This window comes from Mus pahari, chromosome 8 (genome assembly GCF_900095145.1).
Source record: "Mus pahari chromosome 8, PAHARI_EIJ_v1.1, whole genome shotgun sequence".
Classification (NCBI taxonomy): Eukaryota; Metazoa; Chordata; class Mammalia; order Rodentia; family Muridae; genus Mus; species Mus pahari.
The window spans coordinates 28,533,220-28,544,198 of record NC_034597.1 but is presented as its reverse complement, the minus strand read 5'-3'; the positions used below and the strand labels follow the sequence as shown (position 1 = coordinate 28,544,198).

Here is a 10,979-nt window from a genome sequence, read left to right as displayed (position 1 = left end):
ATTAGGCCATCTTCTGCTACATATGCAGCTAGAGACACAAACTCAGGGGGTACTGGTTAGTTCCTATTGTTGTTCCACCTACAGGGAATTTATATATTTATAACAAGCCTTAATGCACCAGAGCTGAGAAGATATCTACACTCTAAAATACTCACATTTACTTCCCTATCAATATCCCTGAGTTATTAATTGCTATGTTCCATCTGGCGGCTCTTAACTCTGTTTTGCCAGCCCTCAGAGCCATGTTTTCATAAGTCACGTAGCCCATGGCATCTTCTTTCTCCTTCTACTCTCTCCTCTCTCCCTCTCACCACCTGCAACCCTCTCACTTGAACCTCTAGCCCCAGCTTTCTCCCTCCACTTCCCAATCACAGACTTTTATTCACCAGTTAAATTTGGGAGAAGATTCAAGTGGCCTCACTCTGAGTATGAGAGGATCTGCTCATCAGGAGCAGCCATGGCATCACTCTGAGTATGAGAGGACCTGCTCATCAGGAGCAGCCATGGCATCACTCTGAGTATGAGAGGGTCTGCTCATCAGGAGCAGCCGCGTTTTTGAGGAACCACTATCTGGCATTAGAATACCAGCAGCATCAGACCGACTTAGCTACACAGCTTAGAGAAATGATGGTTTCTCATGTATATGACTTTTTCTGAAGTGTTTTTCCAGTCACTGAAGAAGCAGAAAAATGGGAATTTAATATAAGAATTAGATCCTGTTGGCTTTCACATCACAGAAGTCATTACTACTATTGTTACTATTTGATTTAATGTGGAGATAGATGGTGATATATAAAAGTCTTAAGTCTAACTTGGGACTTACGAGGATAGACAAGCATCGGGCTACCCTAGAGATGTTTTAACTCAAACCCTGATGCATTGTCTGTATAGATGAGAGCCATAACCAAGACACAATCAGTACTTTTAATCAAAGTTTGATGCCACAGAGAGGGCTGAAAGAAACATTTTCATGATATTTACAAATAAGACATGGAGCTGGCCATGGCACCCTCAAAAATGGCAAGTGCACTCAATAAGCCATAATGAACCCAAAATAACAAATACTCAAAAAATCAGCAACCAAAGGTTGCTGACCTTATTGAGACAGTAGAACAGTTAGTTGAAATATTTAAAGAGTCAGTAAATCCATAACTTCGGCTCATGTGAACCAAATACCATGTCACATTTTTCTTTGGAAACAGATGTGTATCATGTGACTGAATGTTTAGAACAGTATGACCACTAGCATATGCAGAACTGACTTCAACATTTAAATAGTCATAAAAAAATAAGTATTGTGTCAGAGAAGTAAATTGATTGAATCTCTATGCACCATAAAATGTTTCTCCTTTGCTTTCCTAAGTTAAGGTATACATTGTATTTGTATAGAATTCTTTCTCAAATTCAGGTCTATTAATGAATGTACACACTTCTTAGGAGAAAAACCCTTCAATTTTTAAAAACTGCTGAGAAAAAAACAGTTGCGTGGTGCATAGTAAAACTACTAAAAGCATTTATTCATTCATTCATTCATTCATTCATTCATGTGCACATGTATTAATGTCTGTGCACTTGCATGGAAGTGAGGACAACTTGTGGCAGCCGCTCTTCTTTATCCTCAGATGGATTTAATCCAGGTCATCATGCTTGGTGGGAAGCACCTTTACCAGCTGAGCCATCTCATCAACCCTCAAACAGCTTAAAATCTCCTGTCCAAAGCCACGGGCCACCCCAACCCAGCGTTCTATACCTAATAAAAATATCCCTCAAGGAGGAAGGCAGTATTGAGAGAAGTTACAGTCAGCAAATAAATATCTAAGGGTATGGGGGGGGGGACATACTTACGTGCTAAGATATGCTAAGCAGCCCTCTGTAGGCTTAAAGGAAGTGGGGCTGGAGAAAACTGAGACATGAAGAGACTCCAGGAAATATATAAATAAATGTAAAGTGCTCCTTCAGTTACCTAGATACAAAGTTGCCTTCTTAGGATAAAGGCAACACACGTGACATGTGGTTACACACTCTGCAAGTAGGACGTTTCTGGTAAATAGCTAGGGCTCCTGTGTCAATCAAGGTCTAGGCAAATGCTAGATGCTAGTTATCTAAACAGAGAAATGCAATCTTAAAAGTTAATAATTAGTAAAATGTGTTTTGACTTTGTAAATGCCTACAGGTGGACTTTAAGGCATAGAAAACTCAGGAAGTAGTGATTATCTCTAAGGCTGAGAGAGATCACACAAGAAATTGGTAAGAACTCAAAACAACCCTTCTCCCTCTGAGGCTGAGATTAAGACTTCATTAGAGGCACTGTGGCCACCGTAGGAAGATACAGCCTTCCAGAAGCAAAGAAATTTGCGGGCATATGTGCAGTACAGTGGTCCGTGGAGAAAGATACCGCAAGGCTAAGAAACTCACCAAGGTATGCAAGCTAGCTACAGCTGGTGCACAGGATGTGGCCAACTAAGACACCAGAGGGCCTGATCTGGCAGCAGGAAAAGGCTCTTGGCAGAAACATTCTCCAGACTGAGGTCCTCAGAACCTTCTGCATGCTGTTGTGTTGGCAGTCACACCGTGGGATCTTCCCATGAGACAGAAAAAGAGGTCCTTGCCTTTGCCACAGATTGCAACCCTCTACTGCCCTCTATTGGCCAAGCCTACCTGAGCCAGCCGAAAGACTGCTTCCTGGGTCCAGGTTCACTATGGATAACAGAAATCACAGAAGAACAAAACAAAACAGAAAAAAAAAAAAAAAAACAATGGGAGCTTTGGAAGTGAGAGGCAGCAAACTGATAGTGTGCCCAGAGGTAGAATCTACTACCTAGGGATATGACCAAAACTGACATAGATATAAAGTGTAAAATCCAGGAGAGAGATACAAACAGAATTCTGAAGGATGCATTCAAACGACCTCAAGACCAGAGAGGAGGAATATAAGAAAAAGTATATATGCTATCCCTTCATTGTCCGACATGAAGGAAGCCAGGCACAGAAGAATGCACACTGAGTGGTCCTACTCATATACATTTCTAGAAAATGCTAATTAACCTGTAACGACAGAAAGGAGACCAGTTCCTGTGAGACTAGAGGTGGAGGTAGCTGCTGGGCTGCAATGGTTCATGCAGAAATCTTTAGGGTTAAGAACAGTGTTTTGTGTGCTGATTGAAGCAGTGTTTCATGGGTCTGTGTGTTTGTCAAAAAGAAAAGCATCAATGAATGGTACTGTACATTCTAAGTGGAAATAGTTGATTACAGGTGCATTTTACCTCAATTGATCATCTATTAATTAAATTTGATTTTTTTGACAATTTAATATACAGAGAGAATACATTCTGATTACCCTCGCCCCCATAATCTCTTAACTCCCTCCCACCTCTAGGAGTCCCTGTACCCCCCTACTAAGGCCTTGACCATTGTAATATCTTCTTGTGTTGCATTATGGTTCACTTAGTTTAACCAAGGTTGCCCGTGTGGCTAGGATTTTTTTTTTTTAACTATGCATTGGAGTGTAGTGTTCATGATTGTAACATCCTTGTCATGCCCAAAAGATGCTGTTTCATAGCGCTGTTCTCTGCCTGCAAACTTGTATTTCCTCCCTCTTCTTTGGGGGTGTTTTGTGAGCCTTGGAGCCCTGTTTGAAGCTGCTGCTCAATTACCATTCATTCTTAGCACCTTGGGCAGCCATAAGTCTGTCTTTCACTACAAATGGGGAGTTTCTCCAGTCAAGGCTGAAAACAGGATTTGTCTTCAGTTAGTTCTGGCCAGCAGCATGCTCGGACAAACTTCACCATGTACTCCAGATACCTGGGAGCATTTCACTGAGTGTTTTGAAGGAATAGACACAATGTTCAATGTTCCAGCAAGAAAAGAGACTCTAGAGAGCCTGACAGTTGTAGGCAGGGCTGGTTTCTCAGACCTGGGCCGAGCGGTGTATCACTTGCCACATCAGTCATGGAACCAGTGTCATGTGAATATAATATTATCTAGAGTGAAGAAGCCAGGAGATTCGGCTTTCAGTTCCGCGGCGCTAAGGGTCAGTGTTGTTTCACTATCTGAAGTGCATGCTCTAGTGAAGCAGGTACCCATGGCAGAATGAGTCATCTGCTAAGGAATTCCTAAATAGAGACATCTTCTGGACAGCACAGGCTCTGGCTCTTGCCTTCTGATTTGATGGGCAGATAGTTCAAGGAGCCAAACAGCCCCCTGTGGAGATGCGCTGAGAAGTGGGTAAAAGGTTCAGCCAGCAAGGACAGAAGGCTGAAGTAGAAAGTACATCAGGACTGTAATAAAAAAATCAAACACTCACTTTCCTTGGTTTTTAAAACCAAAATGAATAACTGTGTCCTCATATAATTCACCAATATGATTAAGACCTTGCACATGCATGTCAACTTTGAAGAAGTGGAATTGTATGCCATGAGAAGGAACTGTAAAAACTTTGCTGAGTCTCACTAAGTAGAATGTGAAAAGGGCGCAACCATGCCCGGCTTAAAATGTTTTCTTTTTAATATATAAAGAAATAAAAATTAAAAAAAAAAAATGTGGGGTGGTGGTGGCCCACGCCTTTAATCCCAGCACTCAGGAGGCAGAGGCAGGCGGATTTCTGAGTTCGAGGCCAGCCTGGTCTACAGAATGAGTTCCAGGACATCCAGGGCTACACAGAGAAACCCTGTCTCGAAACAAAAACAAAAACAAAACAAACAAACAAAAAATGGCACCCTTCCCTTCAAAGTTGCCATCCTGAAAGCAATAAATGAATTCTCAGGCCTGTCCAAGGACTCTACTTGGAACTAAATCATCCTCCCATAGTGACTACCTGTAACATTCACATGGTCTCTACATGCCACAGAGTGAATTCAGCTATCCCAGGGAGCACCCACACATGTCATTGCTTGGCATGATAGAAACTGTATAGGTTTTAAGTTACATGCTCTGCTTCCCTGACGGTCAGCATTCTCATCTATGTGAACAGAACTAAGAATACCTACGTCATAACGTAGCATGTTTTTAAGTCCATGAAAGAGCTGGATTTCCCAGCACCCACATAAAGACTACATGCAATAACATTAGCCCAGTAACCTTAGTGCTGATGGAGTGGAAACAGGTGGATCCTAGGATCTTGCTAATCAGTTAGTGTAGCTGAAATGTCCATGATGGTGATGGTGGTGGTGGTGATGGTGATGGTGGCGGTGGTGGTGGTGGTGGTGGCGGTGGCGGTGGCGGTGGTGGTGGTGATGCAAGCACACTCATATTCACAAACACACAGGGGAAGAGAGAGAAAAAGGCAGAGACTCATTTTCAGTTATATGTAATTAATAAATCTTGAAGTCCATTATTTTCTCAGTAAATAAACTTTCTTTACTCTTTTCATAAGATTTCACTTTGGTGACACCAACTTGAAATTATAAACACTCACTTGTGAGCACTTTCTTGAGCTCACTCTAGTCCAGGCACCACGCTGTCCTGCCAGTGGACTGTTCTAGAATGTTCCCTGTAATGGGAAAAGTTCCTAAACCTCCTAGGTCTCAGTTTCTTTCTCTTCAAGAGGAGTTAAGAACAGTGATGACCCTTGGGAGGCTGTACATTTATTCCAGAATGAGGCTCTGGAATAGCAAGGTTCCCTCATTCCTCATGTCCAGATTTTCTTCTCACAGCTCTGCTGGGCCCCTAATTTTGTCCCAGCTCCAGAAAGCCGTTCTTTACGGCCTATAGAGCCACACCCACATGGTGTTGTCAGGGAAAGAAAACTCTTTTTCAGAATCTTTTATTTTTCCTGAAAGTTTCTTTTACTTTTATGATTTATTGAAACTTTTACTCCTCGGAAACAAACTTCCACTGTGACTCTTGAGGGCTGTTGATTCTCACAGCCATGCCTCCTACCACAGGGCCAAGCAATGGGGTAAATATTATCCTTGCTGTCTGGTGCAGATCCAAACTCACTTACTCTTCCCTGAGTACTGCAGCAAGAACACCCACAGCACTGGACAGCCCATCGTCACACCCGGGGGGCTCATTGGTGTCAACCAAAGTATCTGTTTTTCACTCTCTCTAATCCTATGCTTACATTCCAGATTTTTGTAGCTGTGATGAATTACCCGAGGGAAAAAAAGGTTTACAGGATTTGTTCCGGCTCACAGTTTTAAAGATTTCAGCCCTTGCTCACTTGACTCCATTGTTTCTGGGCTTGGGTTGGGCATAGCAGAGTCTCACACTGTAGCGAACAGGTGACAGAGCAAGGTGGCCTCTCTCATGGCAGGCAGAAAGTAGAGAGGAAGAAAGGGATCTGCCCAGGGACAGGTATAACCTTTAAAGGCTCACATGAACTACATCTTCACCCTTTAAACCGATCATTATATTCCAGGCGTTAGCCACCATACAAAAGCTCTTAAAACAGTTTTCAAAATACGAAATTTTGCTAATACATTAAAATTATTTATATTCCTATTTATTAAGGTCAGTATTAACAAGTACAACTTAATATAAATGGTATGTATTTATATGCCACCTACAGTTAATAGCCTATAGTTATTTTAATATCCTATCTTTCTAATGTCCTGGGATCTGAGCTACATTTCTTTTAAGCAGTGTATGAAAGATATTTTTACACTCTTAGTGTATAAATTAGAGTATATGATCTGCTCATACTTCATGTAGTTAAAGTATGAGAAGTGCTTATGGGGAAAATAAAATCAGCAAGGGGCTTAAGAAGTACTGTGAGGGTCATCTGCTTCTAATAATGGTGGCCAGGCACAGAAAGTACCTGAGCAAAAAACCTTAGGAGCACAAGGCTGAGCAAGGCTGATGTGTGGAAGAAGGTCATGCCCAAAAGAGCAAGCCGAAAATGCAAAGGCTCGCGCGGATATGAGCTTGTCTGGGCTGCTCATGAGGAGCCAGTGGACTAGCAGGGCAGAGAGGACTAATGGTAAGCGCTGGGAATGAGAGCTGGAGATTTGGGGCTGCAGTGAAAAAGCAGACCTGGTAGGAAAATGCAGTAGGCCATGACAAGTAGCATCCCTGTGGTCGGATGCATCAAAACTGGAAATACTAGAAAATGAAAAAGAGAGGTGTGACCTATGCATAATGCCACAGGATCGCAAGTCTCAGAATACCTGAAACTGCTAAGAATTTCCATCCCCTGCCTGTCCCTTCCCACTGTGCCTAACCCCCATATGACTTCCCTTACTTACTTACTCGCCTTAAATTTATATTCCTTCCTTTTCTCCCTCCCTTGCATAGTCCATCTTCACATCTCTCAATCTACTAGTCACCTGGCAAAAACAATCCCAAATTAATCTGGTTCCTCACTTACTCTGAGCCTTCACTCATACAGATGACCAGTGCTGGAGAAAAACACACAATCAAACTGACTTGAATTCAGCTTCTTATCTAAAGTGAACCTACCACATTTCTCTACCCCATCATCCCAGGAGACCATTCTATACCTTCTCTTACCTTAGCAAACCTGCACATCTTCCACCTCCTATTAGCTTATTTTTATTCTCTGACAACACACACACACACACACACACACACACACACATACACACAAAGTTTATAGAATACTCTCCCCTGTTTTTACCAATCTGTCCCACCTGTCACTATGGCTACATTGCCCTCATGCACCTCGCAACCTCAGGCTTCTACTTAACCACAGTCTTGTTGACTCAGGAACATCTCACGAGCAATTATTCCTTCTGTGGTCTGAATTGCCAATTTCCCCCTTTCTATTCCTAATTTTTATCAATACATACAAGTTATAGAAGATAATATAAAGCCAATTGTTTTTCTAGTTCTAATTCTAGCATGGATTTCTGGTTTGGGTGATGGATAAGTGCATAGAATATAGTCAATACTGAAAGCATAAAATTTAATGTGAAGCTTCTGTCCCAAGTGCTTATTCTAACTATATAGAAGTTCATTGAGATGGGCAGACTTTTCATCTGTGCAGTTTTGATATGTGGTATATATATTTATTTGCAAGTTCTTTTATAATAAGTTTTATAAAATCAAAGAAAACATACAAATGCTTTTTATTATCCCATTTTTGAAATACGAGTTTTTACGTCTTATATCTCCTTCTGGGATTTCCTATGTCTCCATCCGCTATAAAGATTCCCATGGATGTAGCTGTATCTAAAATATCCCCTAACTATGTGATTATTGGACAGTGATGGAACCTTTAAGAGGTGAGATCAGTGGAGAATGTTAAATCCTTGTGGGCATGCTCCCTAAAGGTAGCACTGAAGTTCTGGCTTCCTCTTCCTGTTCTTTCTTTCTGCTCCCTGGCCTCCATGAGGTAAGCAGGCTTCCTTACCATGCCCTCATATGCTACCACCACTGGTCCAATCACCAAGCCCAAATGATGACAGACGACTTATCTTTCTAACTATAAGCCTTCGTCTTCATGGTGAACCATCTTTTTAAGGTTTTAATGCTATCATATTGGCAATGTTCTTTTTTATTTTTAACTTTTTTTATTGGTTCTATGTGAATTTCACATCATGCCCACTCGTGTCTCCCTCCCCTCACACCCAACTTCCTCCCTTGCAACACCACCACCACCACCAAACAGAGAAAAAAGATCTTGTTCTGGAAGCTGGAGTATGTCACAGTGTATCCTACAGTATATCCTTCGTCCACAATTCTTTGTTTGCAAATGTTCACTGCACTGAGCAGTTGGTTTGATTGAGGCCTCTGGCTTCTGCTATTCCATCACTAGTGGAACTTTACTGGGAGCCCTGTGTCACAGAGATCCTGTTGTTTTGGATCAATAGGATCAGCCCCTTCATATACTCCAACAGTTCATCTATTGGGTAGATGTTGGGGTGGGCCAGTTCAAAGCCATGGATCACACCCAATGGCTGGCTCACCAGCAAACTGCCTTCCCCTCTCCACCCACCTACAACCAGGGCCAGGTTTTCATTGTGCATACATCCTTCTGTTTCTCTTTCTCTTCCATTTCTCCACCACTTGCTTGCTTCTCTTAGTGGTGTCTGGGTTCTCTGAGTGTCTAGGGTTGTCTCAGAAGTAGTGCTGCTTGCAGCTTGTGCTTTATGTTGTCAGACTAGTGGTCATCTCAGGCTGGCTCCCTGCCCAGGCCCATGGCTTCAGTCTGGTGGTCATCTCTGGCTCACTCCTTACCCAGACTGCTGGAGTGGCCTCTTGTAAGGGGTGGTCTGACTCAGGCTCACACCTGCTAGGGGCTCACATTCCCAGCTAGGGTTCTTCTAGTCTCTAGCTTGTTCCCTGTCCTGGAAGCCTGTTTGAACCTGCCTGGAACCAGACTGGTAATCATCCAACACTCTTTTTTCAGGGAATGTTAGGCGACCAATCATTCAGATTTTCATAGGTCCGAACACTAAGCATAGCCATAGCCTCTCTCCTCTCTGCCACATACTGATGTACATGTGACACAGCAGCCACACCTACAACACCTCTACGGGAAAGGGAGGTGCTCTGCTTTACTATATAACTTACCTAGTGTTTGCACTGTTTGAGTAGAACGATGCCTTGGATGTTTTCTGTTGCTATACTTGAATGCTCTATACTGGATAATTTATAAAGAATAGATTTCATTTATGAAGACTAAGAAATCCAAGAGAATGGCCAGCATATAATTAGCCCCAGATGAGGGAGGACTTTGTGCTGCATGCTGTAGTTGTATTAACAACTACAGAGGGCATCACAAGCCAGAAGAGCAACTGCACTAGCTCAGACCTCCTTTCTCTTCTCAGAAAGCATCCATGCAGCCATAGGACCCTATCCAAACAACCCTGCCTAACCCTAATTACCTCCCAAAGACCCCCCATCTTCAAACACCATTAACATATGGATTTGAGAACTGAGTTTCCACACCATGAACTTTTGAGGGATACATTCAAATAGGAACGATGGGTTTATGGAATTTAAAAACCTGACTTAAGGGGAAAACAATCACTTCTTCACTCTAATAGACCAGCTCTCCAGGTGCAACTGCTTCTTTTAATTGCTTTAATCTGTAGTCATTATTTATTTTTATTACTATTTTATTTTTTATTTTTAATTAATTTATTTACTTTACATCTAGATCACAGTTTCTCCTTCCTCCTCTCCTCCCAGTTTCTCCCTCTCCCCTCCCCTGCCCTCCCCAACCCACCTCTCCTTTGTTCTCAGAAAAAGAAAGGCCTCCCACAGGTATCAATCTGCTTTGGCATATCAAGCTGCAGTAAAATTAGGGGCATCTTCTCCTATTGAGGCCAGACAAAACAGAGCAGTTAGGGGAAAGGGATATAAAGCCCTTGCTCCTGCTGTTAGGAGTCCCACATGAAGACCGAGCTGCCCAAATGTGCAGAAGGCCTATGTCCATCCCATGCATGCTCTCTGGTTGGCATGTCTCTGCGGGCCCCTATGGGCCCAGGTTAGTTGACCCTGTAGGTTTTCTGGTTGTGTCCTTGACCCCTCTGGATCCTTCAATCCTTCCTCCACCTCTTCTACATGATTGCCCAAGCTCTACCAAATGTTTGACTGTGGGTAACTGCATCTATTTTCATCAGGTGCTGGGTGAAGAGTTTCTGATGATAGCTATGTACTCATTATTTAAGTGATCTTCTTCTGGCTCTGTATGATGATTGTATAAATGCATATATACATAAGAAAGCTCTCCTTGGAACTTAATATACGTGCATGAACACATGTTATATATGTGTATGCTTACGTTTATGCTCCTCATTTTTATTTGTGTGTCCAATAGCGCGCTCAAACCTATCCCCTACCATGCCTCCCATAACGCTTTTTTTTAAAAAGATTTATTATTATACATAAGTACACTGTAGCTGACTTTAGACACACCAGAAAAGGGTGTCAGGTCTCATTACGGGTGTTTGTGAGCCACCATGTGGTTGCTGGGATTTGAACTCAGGACCTTCAGAAGAGCAGTCAGTGCTCTTACCCGCTAAGCCATCTCACCAGCCCCCTCCCATAACTCTTTATCTTGAATGTTCACT

The 10,979-nt window shown here is 42.5% G+C and overlaps 1 non-coding gene across 1 annotated transcript; it reads right to left on the bottom strand.

Moving 5' to 3' along the window:
• Nucleotides 1-9,312: 9,312 nt before the first annotated feature.
• LOC115064592 lies at nucleotides 9,313-9,444 on the bottom strand. The gene has a single exon (XR_003844430.1). It is a non-coding gene; the product is annotated as a small nucleolar RNA SNORA17 (small nucleolar RNA).
• Between the last annotated feature and the right edge of the window lie 1,535 nt (nucleotides 9,445-10,979).